General features: G+C 39.9%; 2 long non-coding RNA genes across 2 annotated transcripts in view; both read left to right on the top strand.

Annotated features, from left to right (window-relative positions):
* LOC140648852 (uncharacterized) overlaps nt 1-6,728 on the top strand; it is a 170,110-nt gene extending 163,382 nt beyond the window's left edge. Inside the window, exons 3-4 of the long non-coding RNA XR_012041356.1 lie at nt 6,369-6,514; nt 6,634-6,728. This is a non-coding gene — a long non-coding RNA (uncharacterized lncRNA). The remainder of the gene's footprint in view (nt 1-6,368; nt 6,515-6,633) is intronic.
* Nucleotides 6,729-9,149: 2,421 nt separating this feature from the next.
* Nucleotides 9,150-20,556, top strand: LOC140649180 (uncharacterized). Its single transcript, XR_012041512.1, has 3 exons — nt 9,150-9,311; nt 15,712-15,880; nt 20,357-20,556. It is a non-coding gene; the product is annotated as an uncharacterized lncRNA (long non-coding RNA).
* Nucleotides 20,557-22,770: the final 2,214 nt, after the last annotated feature.

The raw sequence follows: 22,770 nt of genomic DNA, 5'->3' as shown, positions 1-22,770 counted from the left end.
TGGTAAAATTAGCTGATAATCATTCTGGTTGCTCTTGATAGTCTACAAATGCAATTTTGAATCTCCTCTTTGTGGTATTCCTGAAAGATAAAATATGATGACAATTTTCCAACTATCCTGAAGAACAGGAAGTAACAGCCATCCCTTCAGGTGCTCTTTGCATTTGTCATTGAGGTACCTTTTGACAAATTTGTATTTCTTCTCGCTTCTCTGCTCCTCAGAGCTATGGTGTCTCCTGGATCAGGACCTAAATGAGGTATCTGTGCTTTACGGAACTTTTCAAAATGCTTGTACCCCACCTTGGAGCTTTTCCAGAAAGCTTGTAAAGAACCCTGCTTGTAGTATTTTTTCTCTTTGTGGATGGCAGATGGTCTTGGCTTATTCACAGGCACTGTCCAATGCGCCTGGAGTCTGATAACGTCAGCAATCTGAATCACACCCATGTGTAGTCATGAATTCTTGATAACGTTGCTGAAGCCTCACATACTCTCTTTACTGCTTTTCTTAATCATAAGAATTCTCCCATCATTCACTGAGTGCTCTCTCAGACATATATTTGTTGTGCTTCGCTGATATGTGTCTTGAAGCTATGTTGGTTTTTAAAAATACAGGGAAAAAATACCATGGCAATGATAATGGCAATAATAGAAGAGACTGATGAAATAAGGTAAATTAAAGTTTAATGCTAGCAGTGGAAGTTAGTTATGACATTTTAGTTATATTGTTCTGTCTTCTAGAGCTATAGTTTGAAGTCCTTGAGGAAGGAAAGGTTTACTGAATTTTGTTGTATAACATTGTTGTTGCAAATGTACCTGCTGGTTTGGTGCTATTATGTTCCCCATCTCCTTGACTGCTCTGAATTTTCACTGACTCATAGATTTCATGGAAAGTTCATCATAGTCTTGCATGGGCTAAGAGTCTGTTCCATTAAATGGAAATTCGAGTCTCATGTCCTTTCCAGGAGCCGTGGTTAATGAACCTGCACCAAGATTTCCTATGTGATTTGCGTTCGGTACCTGTGATTATACCCTAGCATTCCTTGCAGTGAAACAGATGTTTGTCATATGGTCCTAAACATATAAATCGGCCTGGTCTTTCCAAGCGATTTGTGTGCCAAAGAATTCAATTATGGCTCTGAATGGGCCTGGGCCATAATGCTGTGAGACGAGCTTATTTAACAGAAATTCTAGAGTGTTTGGCACGTTATGTTTACCAGGGTGAGGGGAACAGGAATGAAATGCAGTCCTGGAAAGAGGACTGTCATGCAGATGACTCACTGCAATCAAAGACTTTGAGAAAATACGGTTTCTAAATGTTATGTCTACAACTAATTAACTGTATTTATTGTAGGACCTATAGCAATACAGAAACTGTGAAGTTTAGGGAAAATTAAATTAGATTTTCAAACAAATGCCAGGCTGCCCAGTGTTCTTTTTTTGGAAAAAAACCCCAGCAATCTCTTTGCCAAGTAAACTGAAATATGCTAAAATGCAAATGTTGATGTGTTTCAACAAGGAAATTCAATCGCTGAATGCAAACTTTGTTTTTAAAAATTGAAATGTTGAAATCATCCAGGTTTCAAACTGAAAAGTAGGATGATATATACACAGTCTTTATTTAATCAGCAGCTTTGACATTTTCACGTTAATTCTTTTCTCCAGATATTGTATTTCCCCCCAGTGAAATACAACGCCCAATTTACACACAGTATACTCACACTCAAATAGACACACTTGCAGTAGACCTGACAGATTTTGTTCCAGATGTGACTATATATGTACGTATGTATGTGCCATATAGTAAATACTGACTTTTTTTTTTCCTTTTTCGTTACTGATGCCTCAAAATTGTTTGAGTATACTTGCATAAGAATTGATACTACTAGAGACGTGGTGGTATATGCTCTTTATTATAAGGGAGGGCAGGACAATGTTCAGTAATCAAATCTCTGAATGAAAATATTGTGATTTTCAGTGCAGTGGTGCACGGTCAACAAATGAAATCAAGTGGTGCCTCACGCTGATAGAAAAGGACATGTGTTCTTTGTGTAAGGATTTTGATGGTTTGTTAATGGCATCAAAAGACAAAAGACAGTAGGGAGGAGATGGATGTACTCTGTCTTTACAGTGGGTAGGTATCTGAGGGGGCAAATCCTCTACTGGACAACAAAAATAATGCCTTTCCAAGTAGGTCTTAGGAAACAGTTTTTCTCTACAAAAGCTGATGTTCCTCATACAGCACTGAGAAAATAGATTGAGTAGTCAGGAGATTAGTGACCTTAGGCAAATCAACACTACATATCACAATCCATTTAAACTTCAGATCTTGGAAAAGCTGTTTGAAGACTGGCTTCGTGAGCCAGCAGTAGGCTGGCACTCTCTTTTTCTCATCAGGATAATGGTCTCTCCCCTTGGCGAGTGCAAACTTGCTCCATGAGACCCTGCGTCCACGCGTCAGTTGGAGAGCAGCCCAGGAAAGCATGGCGCTGCTAGCCAGCCAGCGTGGTACCGTAGACGCATGAAGAGCAAGACCATCTTTCTTCAGCCTGGTCAGGAGGGTGTTAGTGCAGCACTGAGTCTAAGTTCACAGGGAGCCTTGCCAAGCACCTTCTGGCTCCGTACTAGAGGAATGGTGCGTAGGAGCCAAGACAGGGGAGCCCTGAGGAAGGGCTGTGGCCAAAACTGTAGAAATCAAATCTAGGTCTGAATAGAGCACTTCACTGACCAAATCTGGATTGTCACCAATTGCTTCTATTTAATGAGACCCTGTGGAAAGCAGGACCTTCCACTATAAACTTCCGAAAGGGGGAGCAGAGCGACTAGGTCGGTGATTAACCAACTAGAATAATCAGTTGTGTGTGAGACGCTTTGGGGGGTAGCTGTGATTCAGTCTGTGGAAAGAACGAGGTGTCATTTCGGTTTTTTAGGGTTGTAAGTTTGTAACTAATTTTTGTCTCTCCTTGCCAGCGTAACGGTTTGAATGTTAATTTAATTTTGCAGAATATCATTTATGTAAATGTAATTAGAAGGGAAACATGATCGGGAGATGCACAGCACCAAAGAAAATTTATTACTCCGAGGGGTATTGCTCTAATCATTCAACTGCAATATTGAGTTTCCCCAGATTTAATCTAAAAGCAATAAATTACAAAAGGCTAATGTCCTGCCCAACAAAAAGCTGTCATGAACCCAAGTTTCTGTGGGGAAAAAATTCAACTTCATTTCAGCAACAGGCTCTCCTCGTTTACACATTCCTTTTATGATTCCAGTCAAGTCAAAGTAAAATGAATACAAATGTGAGAGTTCGAACACTTTCCCTGAATATGTATGTGTGTCTGTTGGTGATTGTAATAATCAGCAATCCATGGCTCTGGGACTCCGTTATCTCGGGCAGAATTAGGAATGCAGTCCTGCAAAGATACAACTGCAAATTCTTCTCCCCACCTTCGCATGACCCTGTGATTTCAGGGAAGGCAAACTTGAGTCTGATTAATTCCAGTGTCCATATGAAAGTCTGTTGCTAATGTGCCGTCGTTTTTGTTCGGCCAACAAAATGAATGAGAAGAAATGAGCTGTCCTTTTGCCTGTATTAGTGACTGTAGCCTATGTACTCCATGGGAAGCACGGTCTGTGTGGGGAAGTTGCCCTGTTGATGCTGCTGGACTGCATTTACTAAAGGGACACTTTTGGAAAGTGGAATGAAAAACAAACGGATAATCAAATAATATTGTGTGGTCACTTCTCAAAGCCCTTGAATAGCAGAACTGCTATTCAAGGAGCATCTCTCCACTTGGTAAAACCTGCAATGAAAATTTGTCAGCGAATAAACAACAGCTAGGCAAAATAAGAATTGGTAAATGCCTGCCTAATGTGTAGGCTAAAACACTGTTAAGTCTTGGGGTTTTGTGGTGCAATTTAGTATGAAGGCTGATGCCAACATTACACTTCTCTAAGAAGCGGAGTAATTAGTACAGGAAATAGGTTTCTTATGTTTTATTTAGCCAAATTCATCTCTGGTTTAACTCTACTGTAGCCTGTATTACATTTGTTCTTATTTCCCAGTGTTCCTCTGCACAGTTCTTTATACTATGACCTTTAATTCACTGTGATTGTCTTTTATTTTAGGTAGGGGCCATAGTTCCTCTCTCAATTTGTTAGTATCAATTATGTTGTAAGCCCAGGTTTCTTGGCTCACAAAATGAAACCCATCAGATCTGCAAGAAGTTTTTACAAAGTGCAAATTGGCAGGTTTACAGATTCCCACAGCTGTACATGGGACGCGGGGAGAAGTGCAGGGCTGCAGCTTCAAAGGCATGGAGAAACAGAACTATGAAAGGACCGGGGAAAAATGCAAGGAACAGAGAAAAACAATGTTGTTAGAAGCAGTGGAGGAGGGGCTCAACATATCAATTACTCATGTCCTTGAGGGGGAAAAACAAGTCTTAGGAGGATGGCTGAAAGCAGTAACTAGCAGTCTGGAGAATGAAAGTGACTGGGCTTGTTGGGACATATAAAAAAGCTGGTGAGGCTCCGGACCTGCTACTGACCAACAAAGTAAAGCCAGTTATGAAAACAGTTATTGAATTCAAATCAGTATCTTCCTCCTTATCCCAACCAAGCTCTGGAGATAAGGTCCAAGGGCTCCTTGTGAATGACTTTGGCTGAGAGCAGGGGATCTGTGTGCGCAGGTCTGCGCTGGGGTCCCATGCTGTGATGGCACTGGTGGGGCAGCGAGGCAGCTGCTTCCTCCTCCTCCTCCTCCTCCTCCTCCTCCTCCTCCTCCTGCCTCTCGTATGTGTTGCAGAGATGAGTTCCTGTACTGGGAACTCTTCTTATAGGGCTGCTTCCACGTGGCAGGCACCCCAACTTCTGTTTCATTTCAGCCAACCCAAAGTTAAACTGAAAGGAGGAAAAGATGATTGAATAGTTTCATAATAGCATACATACTGCATCAGCTTTTGGTCTGTAGGGTACTGCTGTAAAGCTGTTATAGTTGTAATTCTCCACCCACGGGTGTTTAGGGAGGTACAAATGTGTGCAGCAGAACATAGGACAAACTGCTGTGGGTAAACTTAATTAACAGTGAACATGCACGGTACTAATCATCTCATCCTTGATTGTATGCAAGTACAGCACAGATCATGACAACCTGAACAGTAAGCTGCAGGCCTCTACTCTATGATTGCATAGAGAATCTTTCGCAGCTGGGGCTAGTTCTGTGGCTTTTTGCAGGCAAATCAGTAGAGAATGACAAAACTGCAGAGCAACAATGGAAAAGGTCTTACCTTAGTGACCTACAGTGTACACAGATTGCAAGATGTAGTGCTAAAAGACCTGAGATGCATTTTTCATTTCACAAGATGCAGTTGCTCTAGTTGCGAAATAATGTTTAAGATTTTTTTCTCTTTGTTTTTGCATAATGCAAGAAGGGGAATCCTGCATCATGGAAAATGTTTTCTGCCCCAAATGAAGACTACTGTTCTAAAATTCCTTAAGATGCATACATGAAGATTTTATTAGTCAAAGAAGTCTTCTAAGATCATAATCATTTATTACAGATCCTGTGTTTTTCATTCCAATGAGATTTATAATTATAAACTGGTAATTAAAGAGGCTTCACTCTGTAATTCCATAGGAATTCCACTGTGATCTGACATTAATTAACAACCAATTATAAATTATGATATAACTTTTAAGAAACCCATCAGTGTCTGGATGCCTTCTTTCAGTACAGTGAAATGTTAGAAGGAATTTCACTTTTGTAAGCTGGAGCCTTGTTGCACATTGATCAGTACTACCGTGCGTTGCGGACGTGTTTCCATGATGCAACAACTACGTGGATGCACAGGTTCGACCTACTAAGGATTTGAAAGAATTTTTATTCTTATCTTTCTTGTAAGAGGCATGTCTTGCAGAATTTCAACCTTCTGTCATGTCAACAAGTGTGCACACTTTAGCACAGATTTTATCTGACTTGTTATGTAAATTAGACTGACGTGATGCATCGCTTGTCTGCCCTATGCAAGCTTTCTCTGGCTTGAAAGTATATTTTCAAAAATTATAGCCAATCAGGAAAAAGAGAAAAATAGTTACAGGCTCTAGTGAGAACGTCTCTGGGATAGAGAAGACACGATAGCAGGTTAAGGGGATAAACTGTCAAAATTCTGGCATTATTTGGCCATCTGCATTAGAGATCTGGTATGTAATGGAATTTGTATGTCCCCAAAATCTGACAGGTAGAATGCTACCTAGAAATATGTCGGTAATAAAACAACTGGTACATGTGGATAATCAATACTTAACCTCTCTCTTTCCTTTTTCTCCTTTTCTTTTTTGTTTTTTTTGGGGGGGGGTTTGTTTGTTTTTTAGAACTCAGGTTGATAATCGTCATTAAGCTTTTCAGAAAGATGGGGGAAGTGGGATAATACTGAAATCCATTACTTGCAAAAACCGTGTAGAGAACAAGAGACATAAAAGGAGACAACAAATTATTTTTGCATGGATGAAATAATGAGGTAAGTTTTCAAAGCCTTGCCCTGCAGATTAATTTCCACCATCTCCATTAAGCTTAATGAAAATCACATGTGCATCTCTGAGTCTTTCTTAGCAATGCTCCTCCCTTGCCTCTTTGTAGCTCCTCCCTGGGATCTTCCACAGCTCCTTTGATCAAACCTCCGAGACCTCTCCCATGAAGTGCAGCTTCTGATCTGATCAAAGTTAGTACGGGTAACAGAGTGAAGAGAAGTGTGGCCCTTTTAGTCGTCTCCACATCCAGCTTTCATTAAAAAGCAACACTGGTCTGAGCACGAAGTTGTTCAGGAAGGTAATAGTGTGGCTTACTTAGCAGCCAACTTTTGTTGGCTTTGGAGTCCTCACTGTTTCTCACAGTCAATATGGTTGCAAGGATGTACGGCATTTATCCTTCTGTTGTAATTTTCTGCCATTTTTACAATAGGTACTGGCACTGATCTGCAGGAGCAATCCTTTTATTTAAACTCTGACAAATCCGACAGTCTTGACCAAGAGATAGTCCTGCCTCTTGCTTTCTCCCTCGTTAATGTCAATGTACCTGTTCTCCTGTAAAATAGATAAGATTTCAGCTAGGAAATTCCCATAAAAATCTCATCCTGTTATGTTGCATCTAACTTGTTATCAGGGCATCTCTGAATAGCTTTGCCAGTTAGCCAGAGATGTGTCACTGACAGCAAGGAACAAAATGCTGTAATGTAGGGAAATGTTATAAACTTTTTAGATCAGATCAGCATCAGCGGTGAATCAGCCTAGTCCTGTTGCACCCAGAGAGTATACATGAACTAAACTTGCTGCTTTTCCTTGTAACTATCCCTAGAAGGGATTAAGTGTTTAAGATCTGGCTACATGCATTTCAGATATTAATATGTTCTTTTGGTTCTGTGCCTGAATAAGATTTAGAGGAATTTGGAGAGCAGCTGGACGCTAAAGCTTTAGGAGATCCAACGTCAAAGCAGGGCTCATAGTAACCAACATCCTGTCAGCAAATCCTAATGTTCTATATTTAACCTACTATTAAAATTATGTTTTGTTATTTTTGTCTACCTTAAACTCAAAAGTTTGGTTTCTGTAAGATTGCAGAACAAGGCAAGCTCAGTTAAGGCTATAAAATTTACCTCGCTGCTTTCTTTTTAGCTTGCTGTTGATCTGATGGCAGCTGAAAGGGCAAATGAGAAAGGTAGGTATTATGTTTCAAGGAGAGAGTTATAAAAGTCTAAACTGCATCCAAAGTATATTTTACTCCTAATAATGAGAACTGGATGAACAGCGTTTAAAAAAATATGAACCTGCCCCAACTACATTGGTTCAGAACTAACTGATCTAATGCCATTTTCCAAAGAATAATTGATATTATATAATCATAACTGGCAGTTTATGTCATGAAAGTGACACTTGACACTTTCCTGCTAACCAGTTTAACATCATCAATTAAAACATCACTTGTGTAATGACATTTTAGTAACCAGTTTAATATCATAAATTATGACATCACCTTCTTTTATGGCATCAGGGTTGAATAAAAGGTTTTCTTTAGAAAAGAGAAAAAGGAGAAAAAAAGGAGGAAACCTTAACATTGCCCCTCATTTTGTCCTTATGAAAGGTACGTATGTTCTAGCCCTCTGGTCACTGTCCTCATTAGGGAAGATCTGAGAGCTGAAAAGCTACAAGCAAGGGTGAAATAAACAATTGAAAAGAATGTGCTTCGGGTTAGCACAGACAACCTCCCAGTAGATAGTAGTGTCCTTTGCATAACACCAATGGAAATCATCCAGAAATAGAGAAGAAAGTATGGGCCTGCTCATGGAACCTGATGAACTCAATTATAGTGCAGTAATACTTACCGAGATGTGGTGTGAAAGTTCAAGATTGCATCATTACCCACCAGTCGGTGTTCTTTTTCTTCATGGTCAGTGGCTTTAAAGTAATCCTTTATATCGTATTCTTCACTGAATGGTCAAATTTGGGTGCTGGAGTCTGGTATTCTACATCTCAGACTCTTGCGGGCACTGGATTTTATGATGACTGCTGGTGATTTGAGTTCTGAGTTGGCAAATGGCTCCATTTATTTGTATCTATTTAGCCTCATGGAACCAGACAGGAGCCAGACATGAATTGAGTTCAGAGGATTCTCAATTACACAAAAGTCTCTATGAATGTGCGTCTTTGTAGGATTAACTGCAAGGAGCCAAATATTTTAAGTATATTGTGTGTTTTCGGAGCTGGCTTTCTAAAGGCACATAGCATCAGCTGCCCTCTCTTCCTACCAAGGTCAATAAAAGTGTTATCAGTGACCGCAGCCACAAGCAGAACAAGTCATAATCGAGCATTTTCAAAATTTTTCCTGCAATTTTTTCTCTTGAAAATGAATCATTACCATATTAAGTTGTGCTGAACTCCACTGGGACTCTACCCTGAGATGATGCCCAGTATGTCTTCTAGTGCTTATGCAGAAACTTAACTTTGTATATGCAGATGGTCCCTGTGAGTTCATGTGCTTCTCCCATGGCTTGCCTTCATATCACATCTTTGGTTTGCAAAGTGGGGAAAGAATCCTAGATAGAAGTCAAATTCACATTGTAAAAACTGAACAACTGTTGTATATTGACTGGGGCATAAGCATTTCCCTGAGTAATCCAGAATAATTTCCCTTGCTAATTCCCGGACTGTAAATCAAGGATATGACAAATGGGTGCCGCACGCCATCTGGGCAACTGTTCTGTCCTTGATCAAGGGTCCAGTACTCAAGAGATGCCCAAATACTGGCAAGGACGTGGTAAGTCGGTAAGTATGATAACACTTCTTAAATTACAGACAAAATTTTAAGCAAATCCATGTAAATTGTCAGTGCATATCTTAGTGGTCTCCCGAGGATGCCATGATTTACCTACTCTCTTTTCTCAACATTTTTTCAAAAGTTTTTTTCCCCCATGAATATTTATGTCGATGCCTCATTTGCTGACTGAATTTCCACTCTGCTGAAATTATGCTTCCCCATAGTGCACCCAGGAAAGGTGAGCCGTTAGAGGTGAGAAAAAGAGATTCCATGACCTTTAGGAAATAGCAAGTGGCACTAGATAAAACCTATTCTGTGAGGGGTTACTTATGGATTGGTTGGACATAATTACCAAAAAATTATTATCTCTCTGAAACAATTAACTTCTGGTAGATCAGAGCCCAAATCTCCAGAAGCTCTGAACTTTTGCAAATTGGCTTTGCCCATTGCCACTCTTAGGCGATGAGTAATTCTTAAAATAGGCATGAGTGATAGATACCACATATTTCTAGTTATGAGTATGGACTTATTTACAGCTGGCATTTTTTTTTAAGTGAGTTGTAAATGTTAAGGTGCTAGATTCAATGCTTATGAATGTGTTTCCTTGGTGATAAAGCTTTCACTAAGCACGTTATCTATCTGTGCTATCTTATATGCAGACAAGAGATGATTCACACTGTATGTTATAGGTCTTGTGCTTTAAAATTGAATCCTCTATTGACTTATGGCTGAGAAACATAGAAATCAAATCCACAGCTGGTTCTTCTTAAAAGTGAAGTTTTGGCAAAAGGAATGAAGGCTTTAATGCATTACAAAAGTGTGCATTTTTTAAAGTTGTTTCACTTCCTATTTTCTCTCTACAAAACTCCCTGAAGTTAGGAGTGCTGTTGTGTTTCATCTTGCAGTTTCAGCAGAACATAGCTTTGATTTTGCATGCCCCGCTACTGCCTATTAAATGCAAAGGAGATGTCAGTTCATGGGCGTACACAGATTAAATAAACAAATACATAGAATGAAATCTTTCTGGCACAAAGAAGCGATTTATCTAATGATGAAGCCGTTGTGGTTGGAAATCTCTTCAGTGGAGAAATAGAAATGGCTTTGGAAAAGGTGAGGTGGGACAGAAAGACTGAGTAAAACCCTCCTTGCACTGACAAATAATGTCACTTAGATAAGAGTGAGAAGTGCTGGCCCAGTTGAGGTCAATGGGAGCTTTACCATTCTTTCCACTTAACCTTCCTTTGTAAGTAAAGTAAGGGAGAGTTTGCCTGTTGGATGTCTGTCACCTAGCGCATCTCTGCTTTACTCTGGCCTCCTATAAAAGGATGCTCTTGCTTTTCATCAGCTCCAGCACTCAGGAGCTTAAACGGTTTATAACACAGAAAAACAGGTAGATGCAAAAGATGCAAAGTGAAAGGAGGCCTGCTGCCAGTGAGACACTGCTGATCACAAAAAGCCGTCATCCCAGCACACATTACACGTTAGGGTTCGAGAACTGTAAATGGCATAGGGTTGTGTGCATTAATTGCATCATAAAGTAGAGGGGCCCCAAAGGAGGTCTGGTCTCAGCTGTGCTATGACTGGGACAAACAATTAATGAGAGATCTTACAATCTCATTAGGCAGGACAGAAGTAGAGAGTATTAATCTCCCATTCTCTGTGTTTGAGACTTGAGTTTAAATATGCCTATCGTTTACAAAAACAATCTGTGGAGTAGAGGGGAATGGACCTGACTTTTCCTGAGTCCTATTCCCAATTTCAGGTTCTGGCTTTTCTTGCCTTCCTTTTTCCACCAGCATGAGCTCTGCAATCCCCCTTATTGTGCAGAAATCATCAAAGACTTGTTTAGATTTGCTTTTTGTCTCTAATTCCAACTTCCATTTCTATGGTTTACATTTTTGACAGCTGCAGTGTCATATGGTAAACAGCAAACTGTTCTATTCCCAATGATCTTCTCTTAAGTCACTCACTGCTATCCTTGCACATACAAAACTGTCTTACACATTTTTTGAGAATGTTATTTTGGGGACTTCAGATACAGTAAAGGTAAATCAAGAACCAGGTCAGTGGCATTGCATTTCTGAAGCACAGTGGAGAGAGAGAGACTTTCTGACCCTGCAGGTTTTAAAACCTCTTATTGGCCATTTAGGAGAAATGAGCCAGATGTCGACCCCCTTTGCTACCCGTTTAGCAAGCTGTAGCTCAGGCCATAGCATCTTACTTGGTGGAAAAATGGGTTCCCTGGTATGTGATAATGCCCCCACACAGGTCTGAGCTCTGCTATTGGGACTGGTACAGGGTTTCTGGCATCCCTAGATAAACTCTCGTGTCATTTACAAAAGCTGTCAAGGGCTGGCATTGGCTTTGGAGAAACCTTAGAGATGGAGCATAGGGCTACCACACCACGGGCCAGCCCTATAGAAACTCAGATGGAGGCTACCAAGGTTAGGAATGGCTTTATGTGCTCTCTACCTCATGGGCACGAGTCCTGTAGGACTAATTTGGAGAAATCTACTCATTGCTGGGTGGGCGTGAATGTAATTGCAGGGATCTTTCATGTCAGCCTCGAAGTGGACTAACACCGTGCAGATGGCTCTGATTAGAGGCCAGAAGAGAGGAGGAAGGTGCAGTGCCTCCTAGAGCCCGTATTGCTGCTTTTGGATTTGCTGCCATTGTTGAGTTGGCTTTGGGACAGATTTTGCTGGAGCTGTTGCCTAGATCCTGATTTTGGCATTGTTTTGTCTTTTCTTGTACTATTTTGTCCCAGTTTGTCTCTGGAAATATCCAGAAATGGAAGAGGCGCCACTTTGTCAATAGTGTGGGGGGCAGAGAGTTTGCCTTCGTCACTCTTGGTTGGCCTTGAAATTCCCCTTAATTAGTATTATCATTAGATTCTCACTCATATCACCCACTCTGTCTATTCTGCTTAAATATACTACCTCCAAACACAATAAATCTGAAAAAATGTGCATATTATTTTTCTTTCTAAATCAAGTCCAAAAAAAATTGGACTTGAACCAGCAGTCTAGTTCCGCTATAGTAACTGCTGATTTTGCTGCTTAATTTTTTTTCCCCTTCTTTCCTATTTCGCTTTGTTTTTCTCCACATCTCCAGGATACATAAACTCCCTGTCACTCTCACAGCTCTTTCCAGCTATGCAGCTGCCTGTCAAGGAATACATGGTAAAATTCTTACCACTACCCATTCCTTACATTCACACAAGTGTTAATCCAAGATCCACAAAAATGATTTGCTTGCCTAGGTTTTTCCCATTCCATGAACAAATTTGCAATTTAACAGGAAACAACACAAAACAAACAAACTGCCCTCTAACCCAGGAAATTCCTCTAGAACATCTCCCTTGGAAAACTCCTGCATCAGGACAGTCAAATATAAGGAGATTTGGAAAAATGTAGTTTCACCTAAGCTTTGGCTGGATAACGCATTTCCTAGAGAGCAGTTTCCTTTGTGAAAACTGTCTGAAAATGGAGTAAGATGACAATTAGTATTTCTCCTATCCCAACCTTTTCCTAAGTATATTACTGAATAATACTACTAATAAAAAAGGATAAAAGGACTTTGTAGTTCCTGAAAGTTGTTCAAGATGGACCCTTGTGAGAGCAGGGAAATGAGTTTGAAGGAGGCAGGTCCCATGTCTTTTTACTTTGCCACATTTAAAGACGTGCAGGAACTGAAGCATACATATTTATTGTCAATATTTATTGTCAACTTTGTCAATATTGTCATATTCATCCTCAATTACAAAACTGACACATTTTTCAGGTAATAAGTATTTTCATTAGTGTTATTTCCTTCGCCCAAGTTGAAGCATTTTAGGGAAAGTTACAGATCTGACAAACAAAATAATAAACAAAATCAAACAAGGTAATGTTTGCTTTTCTAGCAGTATGCTTTCATAGTCACTGTTGACATTTTTAGTTTTCTGACAATGGAGCTGTTTTGTAAGTCCCTTTAAATTCTTTCCTAGCCAGAGTGAAAGTCATCTCCCAAGCAAATTCCTCCTTACAATTACAATGTGATACTTCATACCTGGTATATCTGTTTCTCAGCACCTGATTATGAGCTAGGGATTATGAACTAGTTATATTTAAGACTGTAATTTGTTTTTAAAGCTCCTCTTTTTCATTCCCCATTTTTCGGTCCCCCTACAAATATCTTTTAAGAGCACCTGAAATCCCACCAGACCCCAGAGAACAAAGGCGGGTGCACAGGTGTTGCAAATACCTGGCCATCCCACTAACCGGTGGCTTTGCAGGGAGCATCGTGAACATCAGCTTTGATTTTAAAGTATGCTGTTGCTTTGGCACTGCTGGGGGGGTAAACACGTGAACATTATGTCATTTTTTATACATATCCATTGGACTTGCATGGATTCTCATTAGTTGATGTATCAAGCCTTCACCAACTACAAGACAGATAAGCTAATAGATACATCAGTTAAAGCAAGTTGAGCTTAAGTGTCTTCGATAATAAAGCTTTGCATAAATTCTAATTCGAGCAATTTCAGCAAAAAGCATAACAAGTAGCCAATCTGGGATAAAAATGTTTTTATTTCAGTACCTTGTTCTTCATAACATCCTTCACAGATGCTATAACATTATTTTAGTCTTTAGAAAAAATATCTAACAACATGATTGTCTCACACCAGGCATAATCCCAGTGGAAATTAAAATTGCGTGCATTTTCTCATCATTCTTTATTTAACAACTGGGAGAGTTTTAATATTTGAAACTCAGCAAGAAAATTGTCTTGAAACACAGAGATTCCTTTGGGGTAATTTCACTTTTGTTTTGTGTGAACTTTAGCTGAGCAATTTTTTTACAGTAATATGGATCTATGGATTGTATGACGGTTAACAGGACTTTCTATATGTGCTTCTCACTTAACATATAAGGAAAAATAGCAAAGAACATTCTAATAAAATCATTTGAGTCAGCTAGCCTTAGTAATAAGGATGCCCTGTTTCAGGTTTTTTAATCGTTTCTTTTGAACCCATATCACTGGTTTTAAAAGTGAACCTGAAAGTCACTCTATTCCTGCATTAAAGGCAATACAATTGTAACACTTCTTCAATTTTCACAACAATAACATCAGACAAAAGAGGGTGAAAGAATAAACAGAACTCTGCTGTGAATATTCAATGCCAGGAACAAGTGAAGACAGGAAAAACGCTTTAGACTCTAGTAACAACTGAGATTACAGCATCTTATCCAGAGCCATGTTTGATGAAAAGAGCAAAAGTTGGTTCTAAGAAGAGAAGAGAACAGAGAAAAATATAGAGAGACCTCTGCTTTGTTTACATGGAGAATCTTTGAAAAGCTTTTGCACTATTACTTCCCCAGCTCACCCTAGGGTAAGACAGCAGAGTAGGCTGGGCTAGGACAGAAAATAGCATTTTTGCAATGCTGACAAAAAGTGGGGTGCTATCCGTGCTGTAAAGTCAGTAAGAAGGGAGGTTTTTTATAACTCCTAAGTATATACTTGGCCCCAGTGCAAGTCAGTTAGCATTTTCCTTGGTGCTTTTGAGGACACTGATTTTTTTTTTTTTTTTCTGTGAGTGAGAGGACATCTGGCATGCCCAAGGAATCTAGCATTGATGGGACTTGGTAATGCAGTTTGCTTGACTCAGAGCAGCAGTATCCAGAAACTGATGGCTCATCTACAAAATGAGCTGGTTGTTTCCCTTCAACAACTAAAGGACAAATACTTGCAATGCAAAATAACATTACAATAGGCTCTTGCAAGTGGCCATAGACAAGTAACAGTGGATTTAGTAGGGTTGATTATATCAGCTGATTTCTGTTCTTCAAACCTTTTTCTTTTTGCTTGTAACTGACCCTCAGAAGATAGGCTTGCTAGCGTGGCACCATGGCTGTCGCGTAGTGGCTTCCTATATTCATTATAGCTTAGATTCCTTCTGCAGATTGAAGATTCAGAGGTCAATAAGCACCTTTCAGAAACAGTCCATTCACACTCAGAGAATGTGGTTATTGCACTGCCTTGCATTGGGCATTGTCGCTTGTTTTCATGTGTCCAACAGAGTAACAGTGACATTCCTGTCACTTTGCTTGCACTCTTGATGCTTCCATCTTCAGTGTTCCTGAGACAGAGAGAGACCTGCCAGTCCCTATCAGGAATTTGGGGCTCCTCCCTCAAGTGTTTCTAGCAAACTCAAAACAGCAATGTCCAAGGCCTCTTTTTATGCAGAACTTTATACTGGAGCTAATATTAGTACCACCACATTCAAACCCATTTTGCTTGATGATTGCACACTGAAACATATGCTCAGATACATATTTATTTGGATTTCACTCTTACTGTAATATTTTAATCCTCTTCTGTGACTCTTAATCATGACATCTTTTTCTCCCATTAAATGTCTCACAGGAATTTTGTTTACTAATTCTTCAACTGACAAAGGAATACCTCAGACCTCCGAGTTGTTTCAGAAAAGAGGCATCAGATCTACCCCTCCAGTGCAGCGTTAGCAAGATCAAACAGAAGCGGAAAGTGCTTCATGTGCTCTTCTTTGCATTAGTCCTGTGCGGAGATACAGGCAAGTATTTGCCAGGCCAGAACGTTTATCGTCAGAGTCCATTTCAGTGGCATAGTGGGTACCTATGGATAAGTCTGTAAGAGAAGAGAGGTCACCGAAGGCGTTTATTCTCAGACAGTTCTGCCAATCACACACAGCATAAGACCTCAGGAATCTTAATGGCATGGTCCAAATGGGCTTCAGATACTTGTGGAGTGTGGGTAGCTGACAGCAATTCAGTGTTGAAGGGAGTCCACTGTAAGTATTTTGCAAAAGTCAGGTTTTTCACCAAAACATAAGATCACTATCAGAACCCCTAAAAAGCCAGAAGCCCGTTGTTCCACTTTTTTTTTCTCTGCACCTAAGCTGAATAGTAGGAATTCAGTGCCCTGGGAGTGGGTGGAAAGACTGAGTTTCCAAAAAAAGAAGGCTGTAGGTAAGCTCAAGGTAGGCTCTGACTGCCCTTGCGAGCTTTATGCCAAGAACAGGGGCACTGATGTTGTTGTCAGAGTTGCCTGTGTGCAAGCCAAGTGCATCAGGAGGGCCACTTTAGACCAGTTATTGTCAAAGGTGTCTGTCAAATCTCATACTGTTCAGCCCACAGAGTCACATGTGCAAGATGAGCCTTTGGAGCAAAGTTACTACTACCTTCTGCCCAGGCAACAGGCTCTTCTAAGCCAGAATGCAATGATTTTGCATTCTAAACCTTAGAAATCAATTTTAAATTGGTTGAGGCTAGGATTGTCTTTGTTCTGTTTGTGCAGAGCCTAGCACAGCAAACACCAGCCTATGGTCTGGTTCTTATGTGCAGTGGTGCTGTGGAAGGCCAGATATCCATGTCAAAAATTAACTTTATTTCCTACTGAAAAGCCCTGTCATCGCCTTGTCCGTGCTCAGGCACTGGAAAGATTTTTGGTTTGTGTCAGTCATGGGTGACTCTTTGGAGTGTACACAACTCTCACCAGATTATTCACTGAGGCTGCTGGTTATTTCTGTTTGCAGATGGCCTTAGTTACCCTTTTAAATATTGCACCTCTCATTATCACAGTCTTTCAACCCTATCAAAGTTGTCATGATTATTTCCTAGAGTTCATTTCTCCTGTATTAGCATGACTGATACGAGTATAGTAAAGAATTTCCCTTTTATATTCCAGCATGAATATCAGTATTTGAGGAACAAACAGGTCATCTTACTGATAGAAGTTGTTCGTGTGCAGAAGGCATTTTATTTCTTATTCCCTTTGGTATTTTAACAAGGGCAATCAACTTAATTCCACATTCTCTTGTGAGATTTTGCCTTCTGGGTAAAGAACATCCTTTACCTCCCCTTCTCCCCCTTTTCCCAAACAATCTTCTGCTGTGCTGGGAAGATGGAATGTATAGGTGATATCCCTTTCAGAAAATATATCCATCATATATCACAAGTATTGTCATTATGATGTATTAATGTAATGCATCATCAGAGAGCTGTCAGGGTGAAGATTTATTACTCTAAAATAAGTTATGGTGAGACACTGGGGAATAGGTTGACAGAATTTTTGTTTATTTTTCTAAATTAAGGACTTTTAAAGTAAGTTTAAAAATCTCTTGCCTTCATGAAGTAGTAGGGGTGGGAGGGTCACAGAAAAGTGGACTCAAATCAAAAGCATCAGAAGGACTCAGGAGGCCTCATAGAATAAGAATGTAATATTTTTTCCCCCAGGTAGTTTCCATGAGGTCTGCAAAGTTTAAGTTTCCAGCTTAGATGAGAGCTACAGTGGGCAAAGTCATTTTAAGCAACCTGAACTGGACTTTATTGTTTCTCCTTTAAAGGAAAACAGAGTCACCAAAGCATGAAGAATTGGGCTAAAAAAGGCAAACCAGGCTAAAAATGGTCTGAAAATAATTGCATTTTAGTGCAAAAGGCTACTCCCTTTTCCAAGTGTGTCCACTGGACTTATCATAAACCTGATACAAATGCACTGAAATCAGTGAGAGCTTTTCAGCAGCTTTGCACAGACTTTGGATCAAGCCCCTTCCCTGCATCATGTGGTGAAGCCATGAAACTTGGCACATTTATAGCATTGTAACATAAAGCCATCTGTGTACAAGTACAAACTTTTCCTTATTGCCAAAGTGCTTAATGTAATTACAATCAGGCTTGCTTCTCCTCTGCTCAGTTCATCCATATGCTGAGATGGATGAAAACTTGCACTGGTAAAGAATCCCACAGCATCTGAGTTTGCATGCCGCTTACAGCAGCGTACATTGCTAACCTTGTAAATCTTATGCACTTTTGCATTTTAAGGAGCACGTGTAAGGTTACAGACTGTCTTACGGGGAAACTGGTAACAGAAATATGCCAAAAAGTTCAGCCTGGGTTCTTTTCTTGCTAACTACACAAGACACCTGACTTAGGAGCCCAGTTACCCTCACTTCCCTGTGTAGTCGATGAGGAGTCAGAGGTGTCACAGAGTGTGGATGCCTAAGACGGCATTGCCTTCAGGAGGTGACTTTTACTCTTTGCTGGCTAGAAAATGAACACAAGGCTCCGATTCACCTTGTTCACTGCCTAAAGGAGGTTGTATTAATCCTGAGTGTTGGTTCCCCAGGCTTTCCCTGTCCATAAGCAGCTGCAAAGTAATTGTTTCATCTTATGATTCACTCTTTTATGTTGACTTCAACTATTTCCAAATGCAGTGTTACCCCATGACATTTATTGTATCCTTGCATTTCCTGTATCATGGTTATTTGCATGCAGTTTCTTTAATACTGAATATAATATTGGTCAGTGTAAGTTAAATACCAAGGTTGCTTATCGGTTAATGAATGCACTGTGCTTGCTGGTGACTGACGTAATTACTGATAGGTGGTACACTGAACTTGACCCCACAGCCCATAGACATGTACTTGACTTTATCAGTGGGGATGGTATAGTCAAAAGGAATATTAAGATTAAAAAGAAACATAAGCAGCAGATGCATTTGCAGGCACAAGGAGTAAGTTTTCAGGAAAAAAAATTGCTGAAGGCAAAAGGTGGTTAATGCCAGAAAAGTCTACAAATTTCTCATCCTGAAGGAAAATAATGATAAGCTGCTTAATTTTGGCCAATTTTAGGAAGACATTTTAATTAATTACCTAAAATGTAGGTGTGAAATGAGTGCCAAAGTTATGCAGATTACCTCTACCCAAAGTCCTTTATAAACTCTGCTGCTATCAGTATAGGAAAAACCTTTCCTCCTCCATAAACTTCAGAATGGTTTAATCATGTAGAATGACACAGATATGTTGGCTCAAGCCAACTTTATTTTGAGGTATTATCAGAAATGGGTATATACAGATGCTTATAAAGCACCTGCACTTTGCAGATGCCAAATAACCTGTTTCTGCACATATGGAAAGCTTTACTGGCTCTCCATTAGGTTGTGTAGATACGTGCTTATGGTTAAGAATGTACTACTGTCTATGGACACTGTATATCCATCTCAAATACAGCAGGGATTTACTTTTCTAAACTGAGAAGGGCACAATTTTTTAAATTGTTGTAACTAGTCAAAAACTTTCTTAGCATGTACTCATGATCAACTAATCTGCTTAATGGAAGAAGGTGGGCCTGGTCCTCTGTAGTGTCAGGGGGATGAGCTTGTAGGATCACCTTATGAAGCATGGTAATTGAGGGAAGATTTGTGTTGGGAACTGCAGTCTGCTGACAATAGTTTATTTCCTAATTTTGTGATGCCAAAAGGAAGGACTTCTGACCCGTGCTGCAAGTGTTAAGAGGCAAATAAGTCTTTCATTTGACGGTTTCTATGGGAGGTTGTCACACCTGCTACAAATCGGAAGTTTAAGTGTCTGTGCTGCATAGAGGTTGGAGTTATAAGGGGTTTGCCCAAACTCCTGTCCCCTCTGTGAGTAGGGTTTCACTCAAATTTAGTATCTGTGGTGGTTGCTGCTCAGATCACCAGTTAACACAATCTTAGGTCAGTAAGTTTTAAAGGAGGTAAAACATCTTGGAGAGACCATATGAAATCTATCATGGCAAACCACTGATAACTCCACATCTTATTAGCTTCAATTAAGTATTTCCATGGGGAACTGTGGAACTGTTTAAAGTCATGATGACACATACACACACTTTGTTCCATCCAAAGAAATAATCTGTTTTCCAGATTTCCAAATAGCCAAGCTATTTTGTATTGTTTTTTTTCTTTTCCTCCTTTTAAAAGAAATAATTTATAAGAATTTATCTTGGGCTTGTTACAGATTTAAAAGGAGAAAAAAGGTTTCTTCTGTCCGACTTTTAAATTATATGCATGACCAAAGATAAATATGTTTTTTATTTATAACTGTGGATAGATGCCAAACAAAGCCTTTCATATGACGCACCGCTGCTGTAGTAGAGAAGTACTTAAAACAGTTCCAGTCAAGTTAGGCCCCAAGACTTTTCATGCAACTTCATGCAAAATGGTTAAGACCTTTCGTTTATTTTTTTTCCTTTTCTTTTGAACATCTTCAAAGGTTACAAGTGCAACATGCTTAGAGGATGCCAGGCTTCTTCCTGTTGAACTGAGATGGGCTGAAAACCACATTGAGACATGGGGAACTGCAGCTACCACAGATTGCAGATGAGGGGGTTTTTTGCAGGCTGTAGATCTCTCCTGCCCCTCCCCGCGTGGCTGGTAACAGTTGGATGAAGGTTATGGATGGAGGCTGGCAAAGCAAAGGATTGGTGTGCTGTTATGAGACTGGGATGAATGGACTTTGACAATACTGCTGAATAGGAATACTTGTGGAGCTAATACAAACAATTTGTAATTGTCAGAGTTGAAAAGTAAAAACATGATTATAAACTGTGCCTAGGATCAGCTTATGTCAGCTTTAAATGATTTAAAAGTCTAGTGTCTGGAGCTGCATCTTAGTTGCCTGTAAAACTCCTTAAAGAAGACTTACATAACCATATAAGCATGTCTCTCCCTTCTTGTGTATTTATTATGAAAAGTAACCCTTTGTCTAACTGACAGGAGACAGGTTTTTAGGACAGATGTGAAACAAAGCCCTCCAGATAAATCAGAAAATATGGAAATTCTCAATTTAAATAGAATGAGACAATTACCTGGTAACAGTAACTCTTTTAGAAACTACTGGTTGTCCTTGTTTTATGCAAGGAGAGGCTCTGAATAGTTAGGTGCTAATGTGTCTTGGTCACCTGGTGGCTTTGTGCTGTGCCAGGCTTGGAAACTGTTTCTGCGTGGATATGAAGAAAGTCTGTAAAGGATGCAAACTTCTCTGAGAGAAGGGAAGGAGCATAAGAAAGCGTCCTCTGTTACCTAGAGCCTACCATCATTACGCCTGACCCTAGCTCATTATCCCTTGATATCTGCAGCAGACGATGACCTTTGATGACACTGCACAACAGTATGCAAAGGAGATGCCTTCCTTTTAATTTTGGCTCCTGAATGCCAAACGTGGTAGCTTCTTCCCCACGCTGTGTCCCGCCTGCCTTTAGTCAAACACATGTACAAAAATTAAAATGCTACTAAATACTACTAAGCAACACTGTTTAGGTACTAGGTTACATTTCTAATTTTGCTAGAAGTGCCTCTGTCTCTCCATCACCTAGGAGTCTGGAGTAGGCTGGAAGCAACTAATTTACCATGTAATAAGATAGGTTCCTGTTGACACAAGTCAAGGGCAAAACTATTAAGTCATTAGGTCTAATGTTGTAACGTTCTGATACAAAGGCATGGCCTGGGCCTTTCAGATGTACATCTGACCTTTGAGGATTAAGTTTCTTCGCAGCTTATTTTTGGTACTCAAAATCTGTCTTTTTTTCTTTCTGCTTCACATGCATTGATCTTTGGCCCTGTGCTAGTTACAGCTTGCATAGCAGCTTCTGTAGTCCTGATTTGTCCCAGTTTTATCAGAGGAAGTAAGGATAGAAAAGACATCACATTCTTAATCCCATAATACTAAGAGTACATCACGTATTCCTTTGCTTAGCACGGCCCATGTCACAGCTTGGCCCAAGGGGTTGCTGGTAGAAGGGAGTCAGGGAAATAGAGGTGGCCCTCAGGATTCTTCCACAAAGTAGAGAAAGCGAGGATTGCTTAAACCAATCTATCTAGATGTCATTTAAATATATATAATATAAATGTGTCTTGCTATGGCCCTGTGATATTTTGGTAAAGTAACTTTTCTCAAATCTAATGGTTTTGCCAATAACCAGATGATTATTTCAACCGTTGTATCCTCCAGCACAGCAGCAGGCCTGCGCTTGTTTCACTTTCATTGCGTGGGCAAGGGAAGTGCAATGGGACTTAAAAACTTGTCTTGCTGTCATACTTACTGTCTCTCAGGATTGGTTCACTTAACGTCAACTTCGTAGACTTGTTTAGCTCTCAAATTTTTGGCTTAATGCTTTTCCTTTTATGAGTCACGCTCTGAAATGAGAAGCCAAGAAATGTTCTCACTTGGACCTCTGCTGGGTTGTGTCTCCATTTAGCGTCACTCTGAAGGCTAACTGTTCTCCAGGTGAAATCAGCCTTACCCACAGGTAAGCCTCATGGCCTTCACATGTAATGAACCATTTTTCATCTTCAATATGCATGAAGAAACCAAATCAAAGTACACCTCAAGCTGTTGTGTAAGTCCTGTGTCTGAAACTTTTGACCAAAATGTTTGGTCAAAAGCATATAGACAGGCTGAGAACGTACATCAAGATCTGAGTGACGTTGTCAAAGCTACTCACAGTAAGTCATTATTTAACAAGGAAGGCTCATTCTATATGATGCTTTTGTTAGTTATATAGAAATGTATTCAATAATGTGGAGCATTCACCAAAAAAAATCTGAGAATGTTTTAAAATTCATTTGTAAGTTGTTTTTTAAGTCTATCTTGCTTATGCATTTAGCTTGTCCTTTTGAACTACTGAA

Source organism: Ciconia boyciana, chromosome 3 (assembly GCF_034638445.1).
Source record: "Ciconia boyciana chromosome 3, ASM3463844v1, whole genome shotgun sequence".
In the NCBI taxonomy this organism is placed as follows: domain Eukaryota; kingdom Metazoa; phylum Chordata; class Aves; order Ciconiiformes; family Ciconiidae; genus Ciconia; species Ciconia boyciana.
The sequence above is the reverse complement of the archived record's forward strand: the minus strand, read 5'-3'. Positions and strand labels throughout refer to the sequence as shown.